This window comes from Drosophila miranda, chromosome XR (assembly GCF_003369915.1).
Source record: "Drosophila miranda strain MSH22 chromosome XR, D.miranda_PacBio2.1, whole genome shotgun sequence".
NCBI lineage: Eukaryota > Metazoa > Arthropoda > Insecta > Diptera > Drosophilidae > Drosophila > Drosophila miranda.
This window is the reverse complement of record NC_046674.1, coordinates 43,938,831-43,951,474: the sequence shown is the minus strand read 5'-3', so window position 1 is coordinate 43,951,474 and position 12,644 is coordinate 43,938,831. Positions and strand designations below refer to the sequence as shown.

General features: G+C 44.2%; 1 long non-coding RNA gene across 1 annotated transcript; it reads left to right on the top strand.

The window, feature by feature from the left end:
- The first annotated feature begins 9,530 nt into the window (after positions 1 to 9,530).
- Positions 9,531 to 10,033, top strand: LOC117186384. The gene is made up of 3 exons (XR_004471479.1): positions 9,531 to 9,547; positions 9,607 to 9,752; positions 9,813 to 10,033. It is a non-coding gene; the product is annotated as an uncharacterized LOC117186384 (long non-coding RNA).
- The last annotated feature ends 2,611 nt before the right edge of the window (positions 10,034 to 12,644 follow it).

Genomic DNA, 12,644 nt, shown 5'->3' with positions numbered 1-12,644 from the left:
GCAAAGGTTCGAATTCGCAAAAACTGCATCCCTGTGCATCAATTGTCTGCAACAAGGCCACTCTGTAGTACAATGCAAAGCGAAGAAGTGTCGAGTGTGTGGCTGCTCACACCATACCTTATTGCATAGGTACACAGTGGCGAATAAAAGTCTGGCGTTACCATCACTCCCAGAGAATTCTTCTCCTCCTCCCAATCAGAATCAACCTTCCACTTCGCATGCTCTCCATGCGACAGCTATGGATAATGGTGAACATGTTTTGGCCCGAGCTCTGCTTGACTCGGGGTCTCAAACCAATTTTATAACTGAGGACTTAGCACAGCGCTCTCAGATCCGTAGGGAGGAGTCGTGTATCAACTTGCTTGGTATTGGTGAGTCCAATTCACAAGTCAAGAAAAAGATACACACGGTGGTGAAGTCGCGAGTTACTGGTAGTGAGTTTTCGGTTGATTTCTGGATTTTAAGGTCCATTTCGGGGTATCACCCTGATCAAACACTTAACGTGAGTGACTGGAAAATCCCGAAGAACTTACCACTTGCAGACCCATATTTCTTCAAGCCACAGAAGATAGATATGTTGATAGGTGCAGAAACATTTTTCGAACTTTTATCTGTTGGTCAGATTCGACAAGGTCCTGACTATCCAACTCTGCAGAAAACGCTTCTCGGCTGGATACACTCCAAAGGTGACTGCCACCCAAGAAGCGAGGAATTGTTTGAGTTGTCAAGAAGAGTCAGTGATACACATCGACAACACATTATAAAAGTTTTGGTCCCTGGAAGAATTGCCGTCTTCTAAAAAGTCTTTATCTCCTGAACACAAGTTATGTGAAAAGCATTATAGAAGGACTACTCAGGTCGTGCCTTCAGGTCGGTTTGAGGTAAAACTGCCGTTCAAATCAGATCCCAGTATCTTATGCGACTCTTTTGAAGTGGCTAAACGGCGGCTTTTATCGCTTGAAAAAAGATTGTCTCGTGACCCCGAGTTACAGAAAATGTACTTGGAGTTCATGGAAGAGTACCTCTCCTTGGGTCACATGTCTACCACAGACAACACAATCCCCAAAACACCACATTATTTCATTCCACATCAGTGTGTGTTGAGGCCCCAAAGCACGTCGACCAAGCTCCGCGTCGTTTTCGATGCGTCTTGTAAAACGTCCTCTCAGGTGGCCTTGAACGACATATTGATGGTCGGTCCTACGATACAGGATGAGCTGTATTCGACATTGCTCCGATTCAGACTACACAGGTACGCCTTGACAGCCGATGTCAAAAAGATGTATCGCCAAGTCTGGGTCGCTGATGCGGATAGACAATTCCAGCTCATAGTGTGGAGAAGAGACCCGTCAGAGTCCTTGAGAATATACCAGCTCAACACCGTAACATATGGGACTGGACCAGCCCCATTTTTGGCTATTCGGTGTTTGAAGAGGTTGAGTGAGTCTGCAAAACTGTGACAAGCAAGCCGCATAATCGGAGCTCTTTCGCGTGTTCCACCGCGAATACCAAAAACCAACAATGCAGCTACTGCAATGCGAAAGACCATTTGTTGACAGATTGCAGTCCATTTGGTCGGCTGGCAGTAATGCACAGGTTCGAATTCGCAAAAACTGCATCCTTGTGCATCAATTGTCTGCAGCCAGGCCACTCTGTAGTACGATGCAAAGCTAAGAAGTGTCGAGTGTGTGGCTGCTCACACCATACCTTATTGCATAGGTACACAGTGGCGAATAAAAGTCTAGCGTTACCATCACCCCCAGAGAATTATTTTCCTCCTCCCAATCAGAATCAACCTTCCACTTCGCATGCTCTCCATGCGACAGCTATGGATAGAGTTATTCTGGCTACGTCGATCGTAAGCGTCCGAACAAATAATGGTGAACATGTTTTGGCCCGAGCTCTGCTTGACTCGGGGTCTCAAACCAATTTTATAACTGAGGACTTAGCACAGCGCTTACAGATCCGTAGGGAGGAGTCGTGTATCAACTTGCTTGGTATTGGTGAATCCAATTCATGTTGGACAGAATTTCGCTGCCGTTGCAAGGGAAGTTCTTGTACCGAAAAGTAAAAACGCAACCATTCATATGTAAGGTTTATTTGTGACTAATAAATGCTCTGCTCGCAGGCAGATAGAGACCGAACGAAAGGGAGAACAAAAAGGGAGATAAGAGAACGTCGCTTCGTTACGTCTCTCACTCATACATACGTCTACATACTCATATGTCTGTCAATACATGCGTGCATTGCTAGAGATGGTCATTCTTCAACACCCTTCCTCAATGCGTGCATGCTTCCATTTAACTCAATTTAAACTTTACAATTTTGTAAATTCGACATGCTTTCTCTTAGGGAGATTCTTGGTCAAGATATCTGCAATCATATCTGTTGTACTAGCATACTTTAACTTAACTTGAGTTAAATGGAAGTCAAGAAAAAGATACACACGGTGGTGAAGTCGCGAATTACTGGTAGTGAGTTTTCGGTTGATTTCTGGATTCTAAGGTCCATTTCGGGGTATCACCCTGATCAGACACTTAACGTGAGTAACTGGAAAATCCCGAAGAACTTACCACTTGCAGACCCATATTTCTTCAAGCCACAGAAGATAGATATGTTGATGGGTGCAGAAACATTTTTCGAACTTTTATCTGTTGGTCAGATTCGACAAGGTCCTGACTATCCAACTCTGCAGAAAACGCTTCTCGGCTGGATTGTGTCGGGCAGATACACTCCAAAGGTGACTGCCACCCAAGAAGCTAGGAATTGTTTGAGTTGTCGAGAAGAGTCAGTGATCCACATCGACAATACATTACAAAAGTTTTGGTCACTGGAAGAATTGCCGTCTTCTAAAAAGTCTTTATCTCCTGAACACAAGTTATGTGAAAAGCATTATAGAAGGACTACTCAGGTCGTGCCTTCAGGTCGGTTTGAAGTAAGACTGCCGTTCAAATCAGATCCCAGTATCTTAGGCAACTCCTTTGAAGTGGCTAAACGGCGGTTTTTATCGCTTGAAAAAAGATTGTCTCGTGACCCCGAGCTGCAGAAAATGTACTTGGTGTTCATGGAAGAGTACCTCTCCTTGGGTCACATGTCTACCACAGACAACACAATCCCCAAAACTCCACATTATTTCATTCCACATCAGTGTGTGAGGCCTCAAAGCACGTCGACCAAGCTCCGCGTCGTTTTCGATGCGTCTTGTAAAACGTCCTCTCAGGTGGCCTTGAACGACATATTGATGGTCGGTCCTACGATACAGGATGAGCTGTATTCGACATTGCTCCGATTCAGACTACACAGGTACGCCTTGACAGCCGATGTCAAAAAGATGTATCGCCAAGTCTGGGTCGCTGATGCGGATAGACAATTCCAGCTCATAGTGTGGAGAAGAGACCCGTCTGAGTCCTTGAGAATATACCAGCTCAACACCGTAACATATGGGACTGGACCAGCCCCATTTTTGGCTATTCGGTGTTTGAAGAGGTTGAGTGAGTCTGCAAAACTCTCATTCCCTAAAGCTGCTGAAGTTATTGACTCCGACTTCTATGTTAAAGACAATTAAGTCTGATGTGGCTCAGGTTCTTCAAACCGCTGGGTTTGAATTGACTAAATGGTTTTCGAACTCACCTGAGGTCACCGCATCCGAGAGCACAGTTAAACCGATAACGATCTCGGACTCAGAGTCAACTAAGGCGTTAGGAATATCGTGGCTGCCACACGAAGACGTCTTTAAGTTCCAAAATGACACGTCAGTTATGGGTCTCCGAGCGACAAAACGGAACATATTATCGGTGACATCAAAGCTGTTTGACCCCCTTGGCTTGTTAAGTCCTTTAGTAATTAAGGGAAAGATCCTACTGCAGGAGCTTTGGCTTAACAAGCTAGATTGGGATGAGTCAATTCCAATGAACTTGGAAACAGCATGGAAATTATTAAAAGAATCCTTGGGTCAGTTGGAGAAGATTACCATACCTCGATTTGTGTATACTGATCCCATGTCACCGATTCAAGTACATGCCTTTGCCGACGCATCCATGAGAGCTTATGGAGCCTGCGTCTATATCCGTAGAAAGACTGCAGAAGGTTTCAAGGTCTCCTTGTTGACTGCAAAGTCGAAAGTAGCGCCACTCAAGACGAAAACGCTTCCAAGGCTTGAGTTATGTGCCGCTCACCTTCTAGCAGACCTTTGTCACCGAATCAAATCACTGCTCAAGGTTCCAATTGATAAAATGATATTCTGGTCAGATTCAGAAGTTACTCTTCATTGGATCAGATCCCACCCTTCGTCGTTGTCAACATTCGTTGCGAACCGAGTAGCGGAGATTCAAGAGTGGTCAAGTGAAGCTACGTGGCGGCATGTGCCAACAAAACAGAACCCAGCAGACATAGTTTCGAGAGGTTGTGACGTAGAGGAAATCGTGCAGTCGATCTGGTTTGGTGGACCAGAGTTCTTAAAGTTTGAAGAAGAGAGCTGGCCCAGAAATCCACACTTCGAGCTTTCCGAAGAAGAGCTACAGATGGAAAGTCGGAAGAAATCGGTCGGACTGACCGTCGCGGCCAAGCCAAATTATTTAGTGGATGTAATCGAGGGATACTCGTCACACCTCAAACTGCTAAGAGTGTTCGTTTTCGTGTTCCGCTTCATCCGAAAATGCAAAGACAAAAGTCTCAACTTTGGAAAAATTCCGTCATCCGTAGAATACGACGAGGCGTTTCTAAAAATAGTCGAAATAACACAGAAAAATGAGTCTCAAGAAGATATTGAAAGGGTTCGTAAAGGCACCAAGTTAGGCCCCAGTCTTCAGCGCTTGAATCCCTTCATCCATGAAGAGGCTGGGACATGGTGCTCTTTTTCGTTGTTGCGAGTTGGGAGGCGACTAGTTAACGCTCCTATGTCATATAATGCCAAGTTTCCCTTGTTATTGACAAAACGCTCGCAGTTTGTGCAGACATACGTTCGCTATCTGCATCAAACGAATTTTCATGCCGGCCCACGAGCACTCGTGAGTATCCTTAGACAGCGCATTTGGATAGTGAATGCTCAGGCGGTCTGCAGGGCGACAGTTAGGTCGTGTATTCGTTGCTTTAAATGCAAGCCGCTACTCCAGACCCAAATGATGGGCAACTTACCCGCAGACCGGCTCCGTGCTCTCCGCCCATTTTCAGTATGTGGCGTTAATTTTTGTGGCCCAGTCTATACGACTCTGAAAATTCGTGGAAGGCCCCCTTATAAGTCCTACATAGCGTTATTTGTCTGTTTTGCGTCCAAGGCGGTTCATTTAGAAATTGTCTCCGATTTGACGACTAATTCCTTCTTGTTGGAATTCCAAAGGTTCGTCGGTCGTCGAGGATGTCCGCAACGCGTGAACTGCGACAACGCGACAAATTTCGTCGGAGCAAGTCGCCACTTCAGCGAACTGCGGAGGAAGATAGAGGCGGAAGCGGACGCGATACGCGAATTTGCGTCAAGAAGCGGGTGCGAGTTTGCCTTCATACCGCCTCGAGCACCGCACATGGGCGGACTTTGGGAGGCCGGTGTGAAGTCTGCCAAGGGCCTACTCCTACGTGCAGTCGGAAGCGCTCTCCTCACCGCAGAGGAGCTGGAGACCGTGCTGGTCGGGATCGAGGCGGTACTCAACTCGTGCCCGCTAGGACCCCTAAGCCCAGACCCAAGCGACGGAGACGCGCTGACTCCCGGGCACCTGCTGCACCTGCACCCCCAGCACCCAGGACCCCGGACCAGGAGGGTCTGAGCTGCTTAAAGCGATGGCGGCTTGTATCGTCAGCCAGGCAAATGTTCTGGCAGCGATGGTCCCGGGAGTATGTGCTGGGATTGCAAATAAGATGCAAGTGGCACCAGGAGGAGCCAAACATAAAGGAAGGCGACCTCGTAATCGTCGCCGAGGACAACCTGCCCCCTCAACAGTGGCTCCTCGGAACGGTGGTCGGAACAACCGCCGGGCAGGACGGAAGGGTCAGAGTGGTCGACCTAAGGACGAGCAGCGGAGCCACGTTCAGGAGGCCAATCCACAAATTGGCGCTTCTGCCAATGGTTTGAAGCCTTCCAGGCCTTCAACGGGGCCGGTGTAGCGCCATTTGGATAATAATAATTGTTATTAGGATAGTATTTCATGAAGTCTAGTGTAAGTTAGGCTAGGGCAAAGCGGGAGCGCAATAAAAGCTCGCTCTCTCGCTCTTGGCGAATTCGCCCCGCTTTGCCACCGTAGGTAAGGTAGGCACAGAAGAAATTGTTTTAATATATGAAAAAAGGTCGAGAAAAATCCATGAAATCGAACGCACGCACTCCTTTTTTTTCGTCGTATTAAAATACAAAATTGCAGTCACCCAAGTTGTTTCGGTATCGTTATTTAGAAAAACTATTCTAAAATTTCAACCTCTTTATAAACCAAAGTACGCCCATGGCCATATTTACCATTGTCGACATGTGTTCAGAAAACTTTAGCTTGGCGTCTAATATAACACCAAGATCATCCACCACGGTAATTCTCTCAAGAAAACCACCACATAGGGCCAATTCCGGAATAACGTAGGTTGCGGCATTTAGTTGTAAGCCCGGCTTAGTCAGAGAGCGGATGGAAAAACTGCAGATCTTCTTTGACTGAGCGGACACGGCATTGAGAATGGAGACCTCAGGTCTCAGAACGTGGGACACTGCTGGTAGTCCCCAGTGTCACATGGAGAATGGAGGCTACCGCCGGAAGTCTGCACTTGAACGGCCAGTTGCGGCGTGTGAGAGACACTCGGGGGCTCGAGCTGATCGTTCAGTTCGGCAAGGCATTACGTGTAGACCGTGTAGCAGTCATCGTACATCCCTTGGACATCAGCTACCACCCTTTGGATCCGCTTCCGCCATCGCCACCGAACAGGCCTAGAACTCCGCGGCCACCGCGCCCACAGGCTTTGGAGTTGATCTCGATGGACTTGGGAGAGCGAGCAGGTTGGAGTGCTAGCATCTGGAGCGTCGAGCTTCTGGTCGAAGCGGGTCAGTCTGCTTGCAGCGAAGGCAAACTTAGACCGTGTGAAAATGGCTGCCGATTGGTCCATAGTGCTCGGAACCGTAAGAGGGACTGCCGAGGGTAGCAACAAGACATCGAAAGCATATTCTCAACCCATAAAATACGAACTGTATAAACGTAACAGTATTATGGAAATTGTAAAATGTGGCCGGAATGTGCAGATATAAATACTACGATCAATAAATGTTTAACCAAGAGCGAAAATTGTGGACGAACAATAATATTGAGGCACGAGGTACCAATGTATAGAGTCGGTTGCAAACGGCAGTTCAAAAAAATATACCCTCGAAATGCGAGGTAGCGCGTTGCTTAACGTTCCATTAAGTTCAAGCGCGGCATCGAAAACTATCCCAACAAATACAAAGCAAGCAACCGGTGGAGAAGCGAAAAAACGAAAAGAATGCATGTATGTATGGCTGTAAGTGCTATTTACCGAGGCTTCGGTTAACGAACCACCCTTTTGACGAGATTCAAACAACGGGTAAAACGGTATATAACCATTTTATACACAGGTTATGCTAGATATATGTATGTGTATCAATAACTATGAAGGCATGAGTGAATATATATATGTATGCATATGTTCAAGTATATGCTAATTGAAAATGTATACGTAGCCATAAACATATGTACATAAATATGTGCGGGGGATTCAAGTTCAAGATTATTAAGAAATAGCTACTGGATCACTTGGGTGTAACGTGTAGGTAGCGCGCCGGTTAAAACGGCGGTGGGAGCGTAACTAACTTATCTTAAGCGTTACGCTGCGGTGAACGCCGTGTGGATTGTGGATCTTCCGACCGCACCGCCAAACTCGCGACATCGAGTTGGGACCGGACCGCACGGAGTTGGCACAGTGCGCGGCAATTATCTACTGATGCCCTGAACAAAAAATATTCCGAAAATATCGACGTTCTGCCATGTTTAGCTCAGTCACTGGATCTTAAACTCATCGAAATCTTATGGCCGAAGGTCAAAGGAATTCTACCAACTGCAAATCCGTCAACATGAACTAAGTTTTGGCAAGTGGTTTAAGAATTATTCAAATTATTGGCTCAAATCCTATTGAAACGTTGGCAGGATCTTACTGACCCATGCCAGGCTGGGGTAAAGCAGCTCATACAGAACATATAACATAGGTTTTAATTTGAGTTTCTTTTTTTGATTTTGTTCGAAAGCAACACTATTTCAATGAACAGCAGATATCTTGGGTAATTGTGTAAAGCCATGAAAAATAGAAGATGAATGTAAATGTAACAAAATTTCATCAGGTTTATAATTTCTTCTTAAATTGTAACTTTGTAAAAAGGTATAACTTGTTCAATTTTGAATACCTGAAATGTCTCAAAAGGAGTATGTATTTTGAGTCGAAATTTTTTTTTCTAATTTTTTTTCTGCCATATTGAGTCAGTAAATTTTTATATCCAGTACTCTTAGAGTATAGTGGTATATTAGATAAGTGGTGAAAGTGGATATGTGAAACGTCCAGAAACCGTTTCCGACCCCATAATGTATATATGTTCTTGATCAGCATCAAAAGCCAAGTCGATAGAGCCATATCTGTCTGTCCGTCCCTATGAGCGCCTAGTGCTCAGAGACTATAAGAGCTAGAGCAACGACATTTTGTATCCAGACTTCTGTGACATGTCACTGTTACAGGTATATTTCAAAACTTCGCCCCGCCCACTTCCGCCCCCAAAAAGGTCGAAAATCTGTGGCATCCACAATTTCAAAGATACGAGAAAACGCAGAATCGTAGAGAATGATTATATCTTCTAGACTGCAGAATCTGATGAAAAAAATTTCATTCTCTTCGCTCTGTCTCTCTCTAACACACAGGTTTCATGGTCGGCTTTGCCTATTGCTAAAAGTGAGTTTCTAAATCTCAGAGACTATAAAAGCTAGAGCAACCAAATTTTTGATCCACACTCCTGTGATATCTGACCTTGACGAGCTAGTTTCAAAATTTCGCCACACCCCCTTCCGCCCCCGCAAAGGACGAAAATCTGGGGCATCCACAAATCTCAGAGACTATTAAGGCTAGAGCAACCAAATTTGGTATCCACACTCCTGTTAGATGTCACTAAACAACGTATATCTCAAAATTTCGGCGTCTGCCGGAGGAGAGCTATACTGAGTTAGTATCGGGTATAAATGTAGAGTTGCGGTCGCCACAGCACCTCACAACGATCCCTTCCGTTTTTTTTTTAATTTCCGAATCGAGGAATGTAGACAGAGAGTTACTTTTACAATTATGGGATCACAATATTTCAGACAAAATTTAAGCTCCATGGCGAACCAAGTTTGAGCTAAGAAAAACTATTCCTAGTCAATACGGCATGAGAACCCAATTCTTGGCCTGCTTGATCTGCCCATTCCTTACAATATACCAAAATATACCCATCATGTGTCTTAGAGCCCCCTTTGGAATTCTGAAGCCGAAATTACCAACCTTTCTCTGGACAGACATGTTTTGTTGTGGGGATGTGCATTTTACCGAATATTCGGTATTTTAATATTTTATTATTCTTATTAAAATGTTTATATACTAACTGTTATTCCGCAGAACATCAATTTGCAAAGTACCCAGCTAGCACAATAGCAGCATCGAGTATAGCCGCTTCAATGAGTGAGCTAAAATGGCATCTTCGCACAGGCCATAATCTTCCCTTTTTATTAGGTCTACTTACGGACTTAACCAGCATCGAACAAGTTTGTATAAGAAAGATTAAAGTCCAAGGCATTGACTAAATTTTATTTTTATATAAATAGGTTCAACTGCAAGAGTGTATGTTGCATATGGAGAACATTTTTGAAGAGCACAGTCGCAACCTGCAGCCGTTTTTTGTTGACATTCAACCTCCTAACTCTGCAAAAATGTACTGCCAGAGACGTAATCAGACTCATCCAAACCAGCAATATCATCAGCAGCGCCCGCAACGCATGAGGCAAATGCCAATACCCTCCCTAACATTTACTACTGCTGACACCAACGCTGATCAAAATTTCTTTTAGGCTACCCTACCCTATCGGATTCTAGGGCAGGCTAAAAATTAGTTACAAGACATACAATTTTGAGAAAAGTATTTTTTGAGCTAGTATACTAAATATTAGTATTTAAATATATATTAGTTTCCTCCAAGTCTTTGTAAATTAAATTACACATAAAAAAGAAGAATACATAATAATTAACATTATTACATTTTTTTTTTAAGTCTCCTTATACAAAACGGATTTTTCTTTATATTGCCTCTATACTTCGATTTTTGTTGTTTAACTAGCCGGCCCTGCCTCGTTTTGCTGTGACGCTCATTGTGGTTGCACGGATAAGAAATGAGGACAACTCAGTTGATTGTTTCTTGATGGAGAATATAAAGAGTTTTGACCTGATCTCCGACTATGGCAATTGATTCTCCGCTAATACGGCTACTACGGCTAGTATTAAAAAAAATAAAATAGAAAATCCATGGATAATTTAAACAGCTGAAAACCAAATTTCAGACAGATCGGCTCAGTCATTCTCAATTTATGAAATCCCGTAAATTTTTTACTCCATTTATATATATATAACGATTTATTAGTATGGGTAATTATGTAACGAATTACATTTAATACAACGTATTGGTACAATAAATTATAATAAAATGCGCTGAACCGGACCGACTGTAAAAAAATTGTTAAAAAATAGTTTTCTCTATACTACATATGCAGACACCAGAAGACCTGATCAAACTTTTCTCTGTACCAGATGAAAAAAACCAACATATTGGCAGTATTGGCTGTAAATGCGCAAAATTACAAGGACAATTGTCTTCCGACGCTTCAAAAATTTGTTGATAGGTATTATGCGAATGATAATAGCTTCTGCTCATTATGCCAGAACAACTCTGAAGCCTCTTGGCCACTTTTTTGTTGCTTGTTTTGGGTTCAGATCCTCCCATATATATGGGAATACCTTTGTTGGTTTTTCGGCAAATTCTTGGCGGAATTTCCAAATATCCGTATTCACAGGAAAAGCCGTATTTTTTATTGACGTGTAGACTAACCACATATAATCGCACAACTCGAAGCCGTTGGATAAACCTTTCTTTTCTAAGTGTTTTCCTTGACTGTTTTCTCAACGTAGCATTTCTCATACCATGCGTCCGTTTTTTCAACGTTACACTGTTTATTTCTAACATTCTCGCAACATTGTGGGTTTTTTCAACATTTCTATGTTTATTTCAAACATTGTCGCAACTTTGTCACATCTGAAGAAGACTGAAGCCACTATCCTTGATCTGCTTCCAACTCATTTGTTAAGCACTTAACAAAGCATTGAGTTCGTGCCTAAGCTGCAAAACCTGCAAATGTGCCTCAGTTAAGGCCAGTTAAAAAGTTTTGGGCAAATTCGAAAACAAATATTTACAGAAAGGGATATAAGCCAAAAAACATCGACTGCTTAATATTAAAAATCAAGGTACCCGAAAATATAAGGAAGGCTTATCGCTATGGTCATGATTATTTTTTGTAAAAATAGCTTCTAGTCTAGTAAAAAACATGAAAAATTTAAGTTGGTCAGACTTACTTTTACCGGACAGACATTTTTTCTTTATGGACGTTGACATGCAATGACTGCATCTTAAAAGAGGCGATGCAATTACTGCACCGTCAGCCCTCCTCCGCCGCATTACGCGCGGTGCGTAGCCGAACCAAACGCGAACATGCAGGAAAGATAGTTGTAAGACTAATATTCGAGGAAAATTAGCACTACACTTATTAAGCAACTAAGCATGCATTTAAAATACAAATACAAATACCACTACAATTTCTAATTTCTAATTGTGTGAGTAACTTAGGTAGAGGGAATTATAATCCGAGCATAAGACCCTAAACGGTTCATGCAAGGAATAATTCGATCTACAAAGTGGAAGGAACAACGGTATAACATTTTTAGTTAGTCTAATAGGAATCGTGAAGTTTATGCGGCCCAACAGATCAGGGCTGTCTATGTAACCCCTGATCAAGTTGTGCACAAAAATCACACCAAGCATTTTCGTACGGCTAATTAAGGATGGGAGGTTTACTTATAGCAGTCTACTAGAGTAAGATGGAGCGGAGGACCCCGCAAATCAGCCAGGCCAAGCCCAGCAAGCCAAGCGGGTGAAGACCCACCTCACAAACCGGTCGTTCGCTGAGGTGGCGAGGGGCAAGACCCTGATCGGTGTCCTGGACAGGGGCGCCGAGGACGGCCATGTCCCTCGCGATAAGTGGCACCTGGTGGAGAACGAGCTCCAGGACCGGTTCCTACTGGAACTGGAGGAGAACGGCGGACCACCGCCAAAGTGTGAGGACGCAGGGTGGCATCAAGGCAAGGTGAAAGCCATCGCCTGCCAAGACGCTCGCTCTGCGGCCCTCTACATGAAGGCGGTGGCGGCCCTAAAAGAGGTCTATCCAGGGGCGAAACTGGAGGCCGTGAAGTGGGAAGATGTCCCTAGTCGCCCGAGAGCCAGAGCGTGGGTCTGACGGTGTAGTGGATTATGGCTACAAGAAGGTCACCATATCCACTTACAAGTCCGATCGCAAGGGCAGGCAAGCGGAGGTCGAGCCAGACCCGGAGCTGCC